The 17226-nt window shown below is 44.7% G+C and overlaps 1 protein-coding gene across 12 annotated transcripts in view; it reads left to right on the forward strand.

Moving 5' to 3' along the window:
- The first annotated feature begins 1649 nt into the window (after positions 1-1649).
- The window catches only part of Elavl2 (ELAV like RNA binding protein 2), a 124776-nt gene continuing 109199 nt past the window's right edge, over positions 1650-17226 (forward strand). For 4 of the 12 annotated variants that reach the window (XM_032901990.1, XM_032902027.1, XM_032902041.1 and 1 more), the window contains exon 1: positions 1651-2185. The gene's annotated coding sequence lies outside the window, so the exon portion shown is untranslated. Of the gene's footprint in view, positions 2186-3072; positions 3297-5026; positions 5211-6055; positions 6181-6526; positions 6546-6835; positions 7707-17226 lie in introns of those variants that run through there. The other 8 variants (XM_032902006.1, XM_032902056.1, XM_032902034.1 and 5 more) reach the window with 7 other exon arrangements.

Here is a 17226-nt window from a genome sequence, read left to right on the forward strand (position 1 = left end):
CTCCCTTAATTTGTCTGTAGTTTCACTGGAGACTAGCTAATGATTTTAAGTTAAAATTAAGCCCCATGGAGCTATTGTTATATAAAAAATAGGAGGTGGGAGCTATGGAAATGATAATTATCAATGGTAATTATACACACAGATTCAGGCCCCACTTCCCAACCTCAATTGTTGTTGTTCGAAGTAATATAACTTAGATGCTGTTACACAGGTTCAATGGGAGACAAACAGGTCCCCACTTCTTTACATTAATCATTCATCAAACTCAAGGACATGCTCAAGGAACACCGATTTCCTTCCCACTCCCCAGTCTTCTGCTCTCAGACCACCTTTCTCTTTCCCCTCTGACATTCCATCTTCTTGTGGTCTTTACCTCGTATCAGTGCTTTCCTCTCTTCATTACATTATCACGGACAGTGACCAGTAGCAGATAAACATAGTAGTAAAATAATTGTTGAGAGAAGATGGATTATGTAAGAAATGTACTCTTCAGGAAGTTGGATGCTATCTGTCAAAACTGAAAAAAAAAAAAAAATCCCATCTGGAAATGAACTAAGTTAGGTGGATATTGTTTCTCATTATAAAGAAATCGAGGCAAATGTAGTAATCTCACTTTCACTTAAAGGGAGAAATAAGTATGAATAAACCTGTACTTCAGCCTTTTGAATATTAATCAAACATGGGGTTCGAATAAAGAAATCTTCATCTACAAAGCAAAGACACAGACAGCACTTGGTCAACCGATCAAACTTTTGAATACTCAGAAAGCCCTGGTGTAGGCTGAACTATCCTCACTGTCAGCAATCCATGTGTGGTCCAAGATCTGTATTGCCAGCAAATGCAGAGGAGTGGCTTGTTTTAATTTTATATACAGCTGCTCTTTTTACTTTCAAGTCAAGGACCTTATTTCAATTCAATACCTGTTGTTTTTTTTAAAATAGGGTGCCTTTGCTACCCCCTTTTTAATTCTGACATAAATTGAAAGCTAGTTCAAACTGTACAGATTAGGTTGAAACCATTTTTATTTCATTCTTATTCTAAGAGAGAGAGAGAGAGAGAGAGAGAGAGAGAGAGAGAGAGAGAGAGAGAGAGAGAAATTAAAATAGAGAAACATACAGTTACCTAATATCTAACACAGATGTAAAGATTACTGGAACACAAACCGAAAAAGGCATGCGGACAAGTAATGAGTGTACGTTCATCCCTCTCAAATCAAAGAGAGGAGCTCTCGATGACTCATACATACCGGACAGTTTACTATTACAAAGAAATATGCCAAAGATGCAGCCGTGAGGGCAAATAAAACGAATCTTTCGGAAGCAGAAAGACTTAAGAGGAAAAATAGATGGTGCCATATCGCAAACTCTCATAGTACAGTTCCACCCTCCCACGTTGCTCTCTCCCATCTCATTTTTGCTTCTTGCATTTCCCTTCGCCGCCAGTGTTAAGTGTGTACCTCCCGGCACAACTTACCTTGAAACGGGACTCCATTGAGCTCTCAAGAGTGACATAAGTCCCTAGCCAATCGCCTAGCAGAGCTTCGCCTGGGCGGCCTCAATAGAAGCGTCTCGCCCAATCAGGAACCTGAGGCGATGAGCATGTTGCGTTGTGGCGCAACTCGGCGTATACTTCCGCGCGTGCTGCCCGGGATAGGACTCTGGCAGAGCAGCTGCACACACGGCAGTGCGGAGGCAGAGAAGGGGTTGGTGATACGGTGCTATAAATCTGTGGTCCAGTCCACCTCCCTTTTAAGACGTCCTCCCCCCTTATTTCTGTTCTCACTTAGAGATGCAGCAGCTTACTCCTGTAGCGACCTACTAAAAAGCAACACGGAGAAAGACATCGTCTTTTTGAAAAAACGTTCTTTCGTCTCTTTTCTTTGTTCCTTGGTTTGTTTTTCTTGCACCTTTTTGTTTAGTTGAACGGCAATAGGAGTAGTCTCTCCGTCTTTTTAAACTCTCTTTTTTAAGTTTCCCCTCCCCTTTCATATTTTTTTCATCATTTCTTTTAGCATTGGACTTTGGGGTCGAAAGCATTTCTTTTTATTTGCTTCTTTTAAGCCGAGCACAGTTTAGGTTTCGTGCTGTCTTAAGAGAACTATCCAGCAGCTTCTTGCTCATCCTTATTGGGAGAACTGCACCGTTACTTTAAAAATACACATACACAAAAACCTTAAGGGAGAAAGGTAAGTTTCGGTTTGGTTTCTTTAATCATTAGTTGCAGCGATGCGCTGGCAAACCCAGAAAACCTGTAAGTGAGCGGAATACAGAGTGTGAAGTTAATTGCACATGTTTGCCTCATTTCAAAGCGACTGCTTTGCTTTTTTTTTTTTTTAAATTCTTGAGAGCCAGACTGAAAGACAGTGAACGCATGCTTAACGTACTGAATATTTTAAAATGTCACGATAGAAACTTAAGTGGTAAATGTGGTCAGGCTACAGCAGGCTACAATGGGAGGCTAGATGTTGAGTGAGCTTCGGGTTGAGGTTGGAAGTTCATTTCGTGGGAAGAGAGGGATAACTTGAATGTTGGGGGGGATGCATGCCTCTACTTTCGCAAAGGAATCGGAGGACTGAGGAAACCAGAAGCCTGGACTTCCTGGCAGATTAGACCAGTGGGGAAAATCCTCAGCTTAATTGCATTAACCAGATAGCATGTGCTGGGGAGATGGGATTGCCAGATGGAATTTAGATGTTGCACCGGGCAGCGAGTTGTAGTTGCCTGGAAAAAAGTACATACAGCCTGAGGGCTGGGGCTGGGCTGGGGCTGGGGTGGTTAGAAGCTGTCAAAACTCATCATTGCCAGAATCGAGGACTCTGATTCACGGATCCCAATGATCGTAATTCAGATTTAAAAGAAGATTGCCAATTTAGGGCCGAATCTTTGAGCCTGTACCGGATATGAGATTCCCTTTGTTCAGAAAAGCGTAAATAAGACCCTTGGAGCTGTGTGTGTGAAGTGGCGGCTGCTTGGGAGCCTCGCGGTGCTGGGCGCTTGGGCAGTGGATTCCAAGCCCTGTCCTTGGTCCTACGTAGCGGAGCCCGCCTTCCGGGAAAGGGGGACCCACTGGCAGCCGGGAGGCATCGCAGCTACCCAGGGAGCTGAGTCGGCTGTATAGCCCTCAGCCCCTCCTTGCAGCTCCCCTTCCTCGAGTAGCTATTGTTAAAACTGACGCCGGGAGAAAGATGGTTGGGACCAGAGTCTGGGCAGACAGGCACACGCTTCATCTTAACTTTTGAGATTTCTCCGGCTGCAGGGGAAAACAGCCGGCTTTCTACTGCGAAAGAGCGAATCCGGGTAGACGTGGGAAAGGGGGAGGATGCTCGCCGGGCGGCGAGGGCGGGGGAGGTGGTGGCGGACCGAGGTGCTGGCTTTGCCTCGGAGAAGTTTAAATTATTGGCACGAGGGGGTGTGGGCGAATGTGTGCGTGCGAGCGCCGAGTGGTGCTCAAGACGCAAAGTATGGGGGCAAGCTACAATGCTGGCTGGGGTGGTTCATCTCTCACAGCTCCCTACCCCACCCACAGGCTGGTTCCAAAAGCTAGCGCTCTGCCAGCCTCCCCCCCCCCCCGACTCTGCCTAGAGCATGGTGGGGGGGGCAAGTAGGGATGGCAAGGTGGCAGTGCCCACCCTGTAGCTCTTTGGCAGACAGGACTTCTCGTGGCCATTGTTGTTTAATTTATGCCCAGCACGTTGCTACGTGCCCACCTATTTCACGTCTATAAAGAATTAATAGGAAAGCTGTAGAACTGTGGCAGATTGGAGGGTGGATACGTTCCCCATTTTCCATTTTCAAGTATCTGTTACCAAAACAGACCTGGAGATTGGTTATCTTCTCTCCTAACTACAGCCCAGATCTGGCTTTATTGTGGTGAGGGTGAAAGAAATAACCAGCCGTTTAGTGTTCACGCTCAACACTGATGGACGGAGATGAATGTCGGAGCACTTCTTCCCTTAAATGAACGGGTTCTGCCCCTTCCCCCACTCATGTACACACATTCCATTTGGCTAAGATTCTAAACCTGCAACCTTTCTCCACATCCCTGTTTATTAGAACTATTCCCCGGATAGTGGGGGTAGGATGTGTATATATATGCTTTATTTTCTGGGCCTACTATTAATTGCAACCTAAAAAGATAGGCTTAAAATGAAGGGGAGTTGGACGGGTTATAACATAGACAATAGTAACCCAACAAAATATCTTCCTAAGTGATAATCACTTCCTAAAGGTCAGGAAAGGGAGCTTGTGTTTTGTGGGGGTAAGGAAGGTCAGGGATGTTTGAGCTCCAAAGATAATCCTTGTAAAATGGCTTCTTAAATGGGACGTCTGAGAGATCAAAATGGAGCAAACAAGTCGGTGAAAAAGAAAAACATTGAATGTTTCAAAGTCATCTTTTAAGCGTTTAATTAAAAAGCAGTTTCCCTCTGTTATCTCTGCCATTCCTTGACCCTGTCTTAACAGACCCTTGAAACTGCGCCCCCGCCCCCATCTTTTGGACTTGGGCATTCCTTTTATAAAGCTAACCCATTTTGCAGTTCTGTAGGAGAATGAAGATTGTAGACCGATATGGTTTAGCCTACTTGGGAAGTATCTGTTGAGAGAGGTCTAACTTCAAGCAGACATCTTCAGAAAGTAGAGTGAAGGGCATTGGAAGGGTTTCAGGTCTAGATTAACAAATTGGGTAGGCCCATTTCTCTCCAACATGTCAAAACTGGTATTCTTAGCACTAATGCATGCCTGGGACGGGAATATTACAACTAACTGTTTAGAGGGAGGTCAAAGAGGCACAGGCGCTTTGAGCAGTTTTCCCAGGAACCCGCACAAAGTCAGTTAAGGTCATTTAAATCTGTCTGATTTGGGGTGACACAGAAATGCTGGTGTTGAATCAATCAGCTATTTCTGGTGTCCCCAAACAGGGTCTTCCAAATTGAGGATGGCCTGTCTCCATTTTGACCATAATTGTTTTTCCTAATTTACTATGCCTGATTTCACTTCCCTCTAGAGGGTAAATTTACACCCCCCCCATCCCTGGGATAGAGGAGTCTTCCCTCCCCGCCCGTCGCGTGGGGGCGGGGAGCTCTGGGCGCCCTTAGCGAACCTTGCTGCATCAAACCCGCATCATGTCCTTGAAGCTGTAACCTCCGTCACGTTCTTGCGGCGACTCGATCGCCCACTGTTCAGTTCTTTTCCTCCTGCCTCCTGCAATTTCAGGTAGGTATGACAGGTGATGTTTTTAAATGTAGTTTTCTAGAGGGAAGGGTTAAAACCGAAACCTTTTCGATAATAGGGAAAAAAAAAATCCCAGTACGACAGGTGCTCTGGTAATTAAGCCGCCAAGCAGGTGTAAAAAACGTGTGCGGCTCTGTCTCCCGATCCTGGGTCTGGGTCCAGGGCAGACGCAGGTTTTTCTGTGTAAAGGGGATTGAGCTGAGTGAAGGAGCGGCTTGGGGATGGTCAGCACTCGGACGCCCCCTCGGAGCTGGGCCTTTGCCCGGCTGGTGTGGGGGCATTGGGAGGATGTGGTTCACGGCAGGTGCATGCAGGGTCGAGTGCAGGATTTCCTACTTCACATCTGAAGCAGGGTATAGCACCTTGCACAGGTACTCAGGGCTTATTTAGCTCTCAGATACTGGCTAGGGAGGTGGAAAGGCGCAGCGGGGCTAAGCCTTTAGTTTTCCGTCCAGGGACAGGACCTTTGGGCGAAGGGAAAAAAGAGCCTTTAAATTTTCTTGAAAAACAGGTATTCTGTGTGCATATCTAGACCTACACTTCGCGCACGCATATATGCCCAAAGTGACCCCAGTTTGCGACTGGGTCACTGCCCCAATCCCTCAGTGTGCATGCAAACTTGCCCCTTCCGCCCCGGGAAGCCCAGTGGAGGAGCCTGGCGGGAGCATGTGCCCCTGAGGGTGGCGGAGCTGGGCACACGCGGGCCGGCGGGCGGCGTGGCGAGCTCTCCTGGGCCCCGCCTCCTGGCGCGCTGCCAGGCAAGCCCCGCCTCCCCGCCCTGCTACAAACGGCGGGACCGCGGCGCCCCAGCGTCACTGAGGCAGCAGCCGGCCGGTAGGGCGGGGTTCCGTCGTGTTCCAGTCCGCCTTCCCGCCGCCGCCAGCGTGACTCCTCTGAGCGGTGCTGTCGGCCGGCGGCGCGAGCCGTGGGAGCTGCAGCCGAGCCGCAGCAGGCAAGTGTAGGGGGGCGTGGGTGGGGGCGGGGACGGCCGCTCCCCCGCGGGCTCCAGCCAGGACTCTGGGGCCCGGACTAGGTGTCCACCGCAGCCCTAGGCAGCATCCGGCTTGCCTCCACCGGAGCGCGGGCCGGCCGGGCGACAACGCCACGGGCGACAGTGGAGGTAGCGCCCGCGAAGTTCCTGCAGGGGACCGGGCACCCGGCACCGCCCCTCCTGTGGGCACGGGGCGGCAGGGGGGCGGCGGGAGCCGAGTGGGCCTGGGAGCGGAGCGGGGCCGGTGGCGCCAGCCGCGTGCACGGGCGTGGACGTACTCTGCACCGCGGCGTGTAGCGCCACCGGGAAACTGCGCCCAGACGCAGGTGAGTGCATTGGAGGGGGCGTGGGGGAGGGGGCTTCCCGCCCCAGCGCCGGCTTCCTGTGGAGCCTTCGGCCGCCTTGTGGGAGGACACGCAGCTGCTCTTCGTGCGGGAGCGCGGCGGTGGTGTCTGGCGTGTGCCCACCTGGGACGGCGCCTGGAGACTTGGAGAGGCCACGCGGTGTGCCGGGGTAGCGTGAGGCCGTGGGCGCTCGGGGCGGGAGCCGCGGTGATCCCTTTTTGCGTGGTAGGCGCAGCCGCGCGAGGTTGCGGCCGGTGGCGGTCGGTCGCATCCCGGGTCTGCCTGCGCGCTAGTGGCGCGAAGCGCGGATGCTCTGCTTCGCAGGCTTCGGGTTCAGCTAGCTCGCCCCGGTTTAGGGAGCTCACTGTGGTACTGCTGCATTCACTCATACATTTGCCTGGCCAAAATCTCTTGGTACAAGACTGGTGAGCACACTGGGGAGACTGAAGGATTTAGGCTGTCCAACCTAACAGGATTTACAAGCAGGTGCAGAGGTGACAATGATCAGCAGTCGTCCCTTAGAATAGCCTACCAGTTTGCAGGGCCTGAGTGCAAACACGGTACCTCTAGGTGTGAGCTGAACCTGAAGTTTTTTACCTGTCCAGGCCGTCATTTAAAATTGTGTGTATATTTAATATGCCATCTTTACGATGAAAACTTCCATCTTCTATCTTCTCTTTACATTTTCTGAAATTGTGGGAAAAGGAGGAATTGCTCCCAGTTATGTGCTTTCTTTTAATTCTTTTCCCCAAAGAGCGGCGCTTAGCAGTGCCTAGATATATAATACCTTCTGAAAGGACAAAAGAGCCTTAAACAACAGTTTTTCTTCCATCTTATCCTTAATCTTAATTCTGTTTTCATTAAAAAAACATAGCCTAGTATCAAAACTTAATGTAAAAAGTCCATTGACTTGAGTGTCAGTCGGGTATTTTGCCCGTTTTCCTAAATGAAACCTTTTTGAAATATTGTTGAGTTGCGTTAGAAGACAGCCTTTTCTAGACCCTTTTGTCCAGATTCCTCAAGTTTCCTATTTTGTGCTAGGTGGTGGTCTTTTGGTGGAAGCCAGACGCGGAGTCTCCATTTTGGTGTGCAGGATAAAAAGCTCTCCAGGATCTCTATCTTCTTTCTCATCTGGCACTCTGGGTATGCAAATGGGGACAAGTTGCTGGATGGCTCCGACAATTCTTGTCTTTATTTTCCATCTATGGGGGAGTTCGATAAATCCATAAAGAAACACATTCTCACCATCTCTCTCCCTCAACCCTTTTTTTGTGTTCCTGGGATTAAAACAGGCGGCTTGTTACCTGTTTGGGTGACTGTGTTGTCACGAGGCATGGGGGATTTTTGTTTGTTTTTTTCCCCTTTAAAGAGTTCCTTAGGTGTTGAAGCCTCTAATTCCCAGCCGATCTGTACCTGTTTCCTCCACCACGTAGTGCATGGTGTCGGAATTAAGCCGGGCCACACTGTTCCAACTGCTCACACTACTCCTGTGGATCGAATACTCAGTACTGGTCGGTATCTCCGAGCCCACCTGTTTTCCTGATCACTGTGGAACCTGTTCCACCTACTAAGATAGGCTAGTCATTGGAAGTCTGAATTGGTTTTGAGTTTTCCTTAGTTGTTTATAGTTTTTCTTCAGGAAAGAAACAAAGTTTGGTTTCGGTTTTTGTGATTTTAATTAAGCCTGCTTGCATAGTAGTAGTATGTTAAGGGAGAATTGTGGCTTCCGGCCACAATTTCCGGCCACAATTCCTCCAACCCATTCCTTGCTATAGAGTGTCCATTCTTTGTATGGACAGGTGGTTTTGGCCGAACCCTACAAACTGTCCTCAGCTATTGGTACTTGTTAATATAAAACATTTTTTCTTTCCCATTTTCTCTTCTAGAAACAAGTCCCAAGTTTTCTTAAAGGACACAGCAGAGCAGCCATCCAGAAAACTCTGACTACTAAGTTATAATCAAGTGTTTCTCTTGACTTGAAAAAATATTTTTTTAAATCCGTGATATTTTTTCTGGTATGATAATATCTATGATATTATTAGTATGGTTTAAGAACACCAGCAACATAGTGGCAAATCGCCCTTAGGCTTTTTGTTTTCCTTGCCCCTGGAAAGGACTGTACACTCTGACTTACACTGGTCATCTTTAATTGTTTGTCTGACTGGTAGGGTCGGTTCCTTTGCTCTCATTTGAAGTCTTAATACTACCACATTGTCACGTTCCCATTAGCACCTTTGTCTCCCATGATGTTTATATGGAGCGGGGAGGAGGTGGAGGGAGGGAGGGAGGGATGGATGGTTTCTAGAAAGCTCTTAGCTTTAAGTGAGGTGGGTGCCGCTCTGGCTCTGTATGCAGGGTTACCATGGGCCTGACTGCTTTACTACACGACTCCACCTCAGCTCTTCTTGCTGCCTTGGGTCTTCGCTGGACAGACCATGCAGCATATTTCTGATGGTTTTATTTATAATTTAGCCTGGTACTTTCTTAGTCAGAGCTGCTTCCTGCACTCTGGGATCTGAACAGTTTTATGACTCCTTATTTGCTTCATGTACTTTGAAAATAAGAATTTTTGGACAAAGGCACGCTGTTTTCATTTTGTATTGGAACCTACAGATTAGCTTATCCTGGCTAGGTACTTTCTTATTTGGTCATTTTGTTGATAAGTAATTGCAGGCTTCGTGTACTTACTGGGGCCACACCTTGGTCTGGAAAACACAAAATACGTAGAATAGTCACTTGTTTGGGCCAGTTTCATTTACTGGTGGTACAGAATCCACATGCTGTAGTTTATTGACAAATCTGCTATTGCATATTATTCTAATTTTGGAAGAACAATTGTGCGTTAACTTTCTTGTAGATGCTAGCTAGCTTATGGCTAGTTGTTTATTATTTTTAGATCTTAAATGATGTACATTGACTCAGAAAAGAGAAGATCTATACGCTTGAAAAACAATGCTTTAAGGATTTTGCACATGAAAAAGTCCGTTTTAATGTAAGCTTAAATAACAACGTTCATAATCAGTAGTACAAATAAAACATTATAAAATCCCATGTCTTAACTAGTGTTTAGGGAAAAAATTAGTAAGAAATTAACTTGATTTTTTTTTTTTTTTTTTTTTTAGCTTGGTCATGTACTTCATAACTGTCATTTGTAGTAAGGTCACTAAGAAAATTTCTCATTTCAAGGGAAAATTCTGTGTCTCTGAGCCTACGAGGAAAAACCAAAGGCAATTCTTGTATGGCGACACTTGTCCTAGGTGTATTCTCAACCCACCGCAGATACTGAGCCTTCATTTCTGGACATTGGTGTTTATAAAAATAATCTACTGTTTTCTGGAACTGTTCCGGAGGCTTGGAATGCGTCACTTTTACTGGTGCTCTTAGCTCTGTTTCCGCTTTGAGTGCTGCTGACTAGTTTGTGCAATGACATATTTCCTGCTGAGATATCTTCATAGCTAAAGGGAAGGGTTCTGGGAAGGAATTCGACTTGGGAAACAGTCAAAACGGTCATACTCGTAAGTGTCATGGTATTAAAACAAAGTTTATAATCTCATTAACAACAAGTTGACCAGGGTGTTTAGTCTTTCATTTTTTTAAATGCGAAGTTTCCTACTATGCATCTATCTTGTTAGTTTTTATGGTGTCACTTTCTGACTGACGGTTAATAGCCAATTGGACGACATGCAGCTCCTATTTCTCACTTGAAAAAAAAATCTTAGTTTGAAAAAAAGGACTTTTTCTCAGTAAAAAAAATTGTGTTTAAAGGGTAAATGAGTTGGTTTTTTTTTTTTTTTATTTACAAAATACTGAAGGTTTGTTTCAGTGCCCTGTGCAATTTGAATTTGTAAGTGGAAGGATCTCTTTTTTCCTAGTCCAATTTAATAGTGGTAGATTAATATATGACTTTTCCCTCTAACTTAAAGAGTTTGCCTCAGAAAAGTTAGAAGTTAAAAAATATTATTTTTTGTTTGTTTGTTTTGTTTTTTGGCTTTTCCAGGCAGGGTTGGTTTCTCTGTAGCCCTGGCTGTCTTGGAGCTTGCTTTGTAGATCATGATGGCCTCAAACTCTCAAACTCTTAGAGATCCATCTGACTCTGCTGGGATTAAAGGTGTGCACCAGGCTTTCTACATTTTAAAAATACCATTTTTTTAATAGTAGGAAAGAAAGTCTGTTATTAAAAAGAGGAAATTCATATTCGTATTAACTGTCTTTTTTAAACTCTTCTATTGCTATGAGAATTTCATTATTTTAACAACTTTAACGACTGTATTAGTGAAATATCACCTGTGTCTATTTTTGTAAACACCAGGAGGGTAATAAACTCTGTTTATTGAGAGTGCTATTTTGTTCCATTTTATTTCACTTTCTTTAGGCCATGGTCAAAGTTGCTTTAAAGTATTCTTAGACACTTTCTTGACTGATTTTACTTAGAGCAAATGGTGCCAGCTGTTTTGTAAAGTTTACTTTTCTGTATCTCCTTATTGTGGAGTATATAAAATATTGATGTGTAATATTTAGGATCTGAACATCTGGGAGCATTTGATCAAAGCTTGTAGGCCTTTCTTCTAGAGAAATGCACACACAAAGAAAATTCCATAGCATTCTTACCTTCTTGATCTCTGGAGCAAAGATTGTTGAAATCCGATTATTAAAATTTGGGAGACGAATTATCTAAAATTTAGATATTGGAATTTCAGTACTCTGGCTAGAGCTGAGAGTCCATCTCTAGTTGAGGTATCCCCGTGGACCTGTAGCTTTCTTTGAAGAATGTCTCTGAGCTTGGCTGTTTCCCTCCTGGTTTGTATTAGGGTCCGTCCTGTTTTCATACATATGTTGTCAATACTTGTCACACAGGCACACTCCTCGGACATTGTTGCCCGGTTCCTGCTGTGTTGCTTTGCTTCCATGGTCTGCTGCCACTTAGGTTTGGATCCTTTATTTAGCAGAGCCAGGTGGGAACCACTGGGTTTGAATGCAGACTCTAGTTGCTTGTCCTGGACCTTTTAAACAACTCCTCCCCTGTCTAACCCCACTTGCCTCATCTCAAGGACCAAAGCGAGCATACTGACAGTGAATTGCTTTGTGAGTTATAAAGGTGGTAGTAGGCACTCACTCTAAGTTAGTTTTCCATACTTCGGCTTTCATTGTGTTGTTTATAAATCCTCTTTAAGTGTCTGTGTTTGGTGCTTGGGATTGAACATGACATGGTTTCACACATATGTTCATATTACTTGTAATGCTACCTCTATAGCCATATAATACACCACTGTGTTCTTTTCCCCACCCCATGGATGAAAAAGAAGAATCAAACGCTCCAGTTTATTTATGCCTTGAATATTTTCGGTATGGAGTATAATACAGATATTACTGCTGATGCACATAGAAGGAAAGTTTAAAATGTATTTTTCTTGAAAATAATGTTCTAGGAATATAAATTTTAAAATTCGAATTTCCCATCTTTCAGTGAGAAATCAAATGGTCAAGCTCCAGCATTTACATTAAAATGGCCAGTTGGACTTTTTTTGGTTTGAATTGGCTTGCCTTCTTAGTGGGTACTGGGTGGGATCTAGGTCCTCCATCACAAAGTGGAGTGTATGGGGTACATTAGCCATGTTTCTCTCTCCCCACCCGTGACAAACTATGGGTGGATACCCTGCCAAGTAAGTTACTGAAAATGCCCACTTTTTCCAAAGATGCTTGAGGCTTTTTAATCTTCAGGCATCATTTGGGTCCTTCAGAAGTACATGTGGTATTTCTCAAAGCAAATAAGTCACAGTGTATTTGAAAATAAATCCAGCAAATTGGGTAAGGTAGGGAAAATATTCCTGGAACTGATCACGCTTTGTCTTGTTTCCTTCCAACTGATTTTCAAAATAGAATGTGTGACATTTCTGTTTCACTGGCTGCTTTACTGTGGTGGCCTCTGGGGACATAGTGTGGGAGGGTCCAGGACAGCCAGGACAGAGCAGTCTGAGATGCGGTAACATACACAATCTGTAATCGGGGTCAGCACAGTTGATAATTAATCCACATACGGTCTGTCTGTAAGTTTATTCGGCCCTGTTCTCCCCCAGGTGCTGTTTATTGCCTTTTTCCTTTTTTCTTTCTTAGAACTTGGGTGTTCTTTTAAGGGCCCATGTCTATGAATGGCTCATTGTCTGTCTGTATATCCCCCATCATCAGAACTTTTGGACTTCCTAGCATCCCTTCCACTGTAATAAATGAACGTGAACCAGCCACACTCTTTCTGTGCACTTTGACCCCCGTGCATTAGCATTTGTCCCTTATTTATAATTCTGAGCCTTGTTCTAGCTTTCTCCTGAGCTTCTTAATCTCAGCCAGGGTTAGGTGACCCTAATTATTTGATCCTTTATTGTCCTCTCCTTCTGGTACCTTTTCATTCTCTCTGATGGGTGTTCTTACATTTTAGTCACTGAAGAATATCTTCTGAGACTAAATTAATCTTTGCTGTGAGAAAGGGAAATGCGTGTGTGTGGATGTTTGCTCCACACGTGGCTCACAGACAGTTATGACCTACAGCTAGTTAAGATTTAATATTGCCTGAACTCTTATTTTTGCATTTTTGTCTTTTGAGACAGGGTTTCTATATGTAAATCTGATTGTCCTAGAACTCTTGCTCTGTAGACCAGGCTGGCTTTAATCTCAGAGATTAGCCTGCCCCTGCCTCTCCTGAGTGTTGGGATTAAAGGTATGTGACACCGCCACCTATCTTCTCTCTCTCTCTCTCTCTCTCTCTCTCTCTCTCTCTCTAAATATAAGGTCTCATGTATCCCAGGCTGCCTTCAGGTTTTCTGGGTAGCCAAGGATGACCTTGAATATCTAGTCCTCATATCTTCAGTTCCAGAATGCTAGGATTGTAGTTTTTATGGTGCTGGGAATCCAGCTTCAGAGGACTGTGTGTGCTTGACAGACACTCTGCCTGCTGAATTGCACCCCTAGTCCATGACAACTGTACTTTTAAAAGTTCTGAGTCGTTGTTACAGATTAAGTTTAGAAATTTCATATAAAGACCCATAAACATATTTATTGCCTCAGGAAAATTGAAGGGGCCCAGCAACAGAGCACACAGCTGCCCACTATGCCCTGAAGATTAAGCATGTTTTTTTGTTGAGTTTCGGGACACTACGGGCCCTTTGCAGATGTTTGTGATCGTGACAGACACTATAGCTCCCAGAGCCATAGAGATTAGAAAGTTGACTCATATAAAGACTTTGTATTCTTTTGTGTGTGTTTGAGAAAAATCTTTGAATTATTTTAGATTCATTAAGATTTAGATTTTTCTTCTTTATAACTTCATTTAGAGAAACCCAGTTTTAGTCTTTTTCGATACCTTTTGGTTGAAAAGCAGTTTCTCTTTTAGAAGATGTGTGCCTCTTTCTCACTGTTTCCTTCTTTCCTGGAGGGTTTTAGAACTTAGAAGTTTCTTGCCTGATGCTTGCCTGTCTCTATTTTTAAAGGTATTTTGGGTTCAGCAGCAGATTCCTAGTGTTGGGAAAACTAATAGGATATTACAAGCCATTTAAAAAGGCTCCTGGCCTCCTGCTAGTCTCATTGCTGATGGTGTCAGCTTAGAAAAGACATTCTCCTCTCAGATGGCTTCAAAAAGAGCTGATTGGACAGGCTACCAGGTGTGCGGTTTATCTGTGTTCCTCGCCCTTCCTCCCCTTCCTCTTTTCAGCCTTCGGCCCTTTCTCCCCCTCTTTAGAAACAGCAGGGCACCTTTAGTGAGCTCTCTCCCATGTGTGCAGTAGAGCAAGCTGATGCGCCAGCAAAAATAGGAAGAGGCACCACATGTCATGTTTGGACCAATGCTGTAATTTTATTTTACAATAAGGAAGGTGGATATTATTAATCCACTCCTGAGCATAATAGCACGATTTGAATAGCAGAGAGCAACTTTGGTGTGTGTTAATGTCTAGTGAGATGAATGCTAAGTAGGTAGAAAATGTCAGTGTAGAGCCTTTCCCTCAGTGACTTTAAGCACTTAGATTTCTAGTTAACTTTTTGTTCAGCCTGGCAAACAGATATGAAGACCTATTCTATCAAGCCAGCATTAATGCAGCTCCTGAGGATGAACAATGCCCACAAAGCCCTGCTCTCCTGGCAGCCACTTGAGCTAGGCCAGTTATAACGATGAATCAGAATGTGTCCCTGTGTTGAACATCTTAGAAAAACTCTTCTGAATAATAGGAGCTTAATGCTGGCAGTTTTAAAAACCGGCACAGCCTACATGGCCCAGCTAATTTTTTTGATGTTATTTTGAGTATGAACAAAAGTGTCTATCTTTAGCTTTAAAATGATTTTTGCATTAACTCTACTTATTTTTTGATTAGCTCATATACACTCTGCGCTTACTTTTGAGCAGCGTTTAAGTCTTAATTAGCTATATTCCTTGATGACCTGATTCTGAGATGAAAATGTTGTTTGTGTTTGATCTTTTCTGTAGTGTATAGTCGACAAGCCTGCAGGGTGTCTTGGCCATTAGGTGCTGGTGAAGAGTTGAGAATAGGTTTAACAGCCTCCCCCAAACAAAAACAAAAAGCACAGACTGATTTATCTCTGAAGAAGGCTGGGAGTGAGTCTCATGGCCGTAAGTGACTTGGATCCATGTGAGTGGCGGTGGTGCTCAGTACTTCTGTGCAGTGGATCTGAAGCGTGTGCCTTTGTTTTTATATTGGCACAAGCCAGGAAGGTTGTGTAATGCTTTGCACCATCACATGGGGCAAGAGTTCAAATACAAGAGTTCTGCAGAAACTCATACAGCATTCCTTACTGTCTGTTTAGAAGAATAGTCAGAAAATGTTAGGTAATATTAATCCCATAAACATCACCTACAGCCTCAAGAGTTTAAAAACTGAGAAATTGGGAAAAGAGATTTATCTTTGTATTCTGGACATCAGTAAGCAGGTCAGATTCTTGCACACCTCTCTGGGGACAGAAGTGTGGCTTTTTCCAGTCAGTTGTGTTTATTTACTGTTTTGTGCCACTCCCCTCCCCCTTTCCTCCTTTTCTGGTTTCTGATCTTTTGATTCTCTTTCATGGTATATGTGACTATTCCCTGATTTGCCAAGTATCCAGGCATAGGTGAAAAATATTTATGCAAAACCTGCCAAATTTTAAGTTGTGGCTGCAGAGAGGTGCTGAGAATGTTAGCGTCTGCGGTTGGCTCAGAATGGGCCCAAAGCTCAACCTTTCTTTTAGTTTTAGTCTCAGTAGCATTACGTATGGACTAGCAACTTTCTTTGGTAAGTTTTCTTTTCCTTTCTTTTCTTGTCAAATAAAACTAGCTGTCTTCTCTCCTCAAAACAGTGTGTGTGTGTGTGTGTGTGTGTGTGTGTGTGTGTGTGTGTGTTATGCATTCGCACATAGTACAGCATCTGTGGAAGTTAGAGGACACCTTTGTTTGCGTCCTCTCCTCTCCTTTTACATGCATTTCTAGCTGGAATTCTAATCACCAGACTTGCATCATTGGGTGGCTGGTTCTTCCTCTGCTTGTTGAGTCATCTCGCTGGCCCACAGTTGTTTTCCCGAAACTTTCATAAAGGTTATGTTTCTTTGGTTCTTTTTTTAAGGCCTTTAGTTTCAAGGTCAAGAGACAATAGGTCAACAGCTCATTTGTTTTATGGAGGAGAAATTTGCATATCCTTGTGTCTTCCTCATGCCCTATCTTCCAGGAGCAAATGTCTGGGCAGCTGCTTCAAACCTTCTCCTGTCATTTCTTGTCCTCCAGTCTATAAATGCCCTTTTTGTAGTAACAGCATTTATATAAGCATTTTTCATTCTGAAAGGTGCTTAAACAGCCTGCATGTTGATCACCGTTATGTGTTGGGAAGGTTTATTTCCTCAGATGGAGCTGGCTGTTTTCACTGTCACCTGAGTTTGCTTGACTTCTAAGACTGTTCTGTGGATAGTAGGGGCACATTAAACTTCACAAACAACATAGTGTTTAGGGTCTGAAAGCAGCGAAGATACCGGTTTTGGTATTTGTCTTTGCTGCCCACCTCTTTGAGCTCAGAGAAGCCTGGGTCAAGTTGTCAGTGTGCTGAGCGATGGGTAGCACACGTCTTGCCCTGTACGCTTGTTGACTTGACGTGTATCCCAGGAAGATAGAGCGTGTGGCAGCAGAACACATGGTTAGCATGTCAGTCACTGGCACAGTAACGAGATAAACACAGTAAACAAAAACAACAACAAAGGATGATGACATTCTGCAAGCAACAGCTAAGAGGTAGTAAGCCATAGAGCGTGGAGGATAGACGAGTACTTGCTTTCAGGCAGTGATGACGTGGTGCAGAGACTTGACATTTGCTCCCTTGGCAGTCACCTGTGAGGAGTGTGAGGCTCCAGGATAGCAGTGCAGGAGCAGGGAAGGAAGGTTCTGACTCCCAGATCCTGTGCCTTTCTTCCTGCTTGCCCCAGTGAAGTTCTCTCTCCCTCTGGCAGTCCTGCTGGCTCTGGTGCCTGAGGCTAGGGCCATCCACAGGCAGCTTTAAAGTCTGGAGAATATTCACTTCTGCTGTGAGCATTTGTGATAAAATGGGTCACCCAGCAGCAGTTGTGCCTTATCTTCATCCTAATTGCTGGGATTTTCAGTGCTGAGGCCAGCTGTACCAGCTTCTGGTTTCTGGAATCTGCAGCACTT

The sequence above is a fragment of the Rattus rattus genome, chromosome 1 (assembly GCF_011064425.1).
Source record: "Rattus rattus isolate New Zealand chromosome 1, Rrattus_CSIRO_v1, whole genome shotgun sequence".
Taxonomy (NCBI): Eukaryota; Metazoa; Chordata; class Mammalia; order Rodentia; family Muridae; genus Rattus; species Rattus rattus.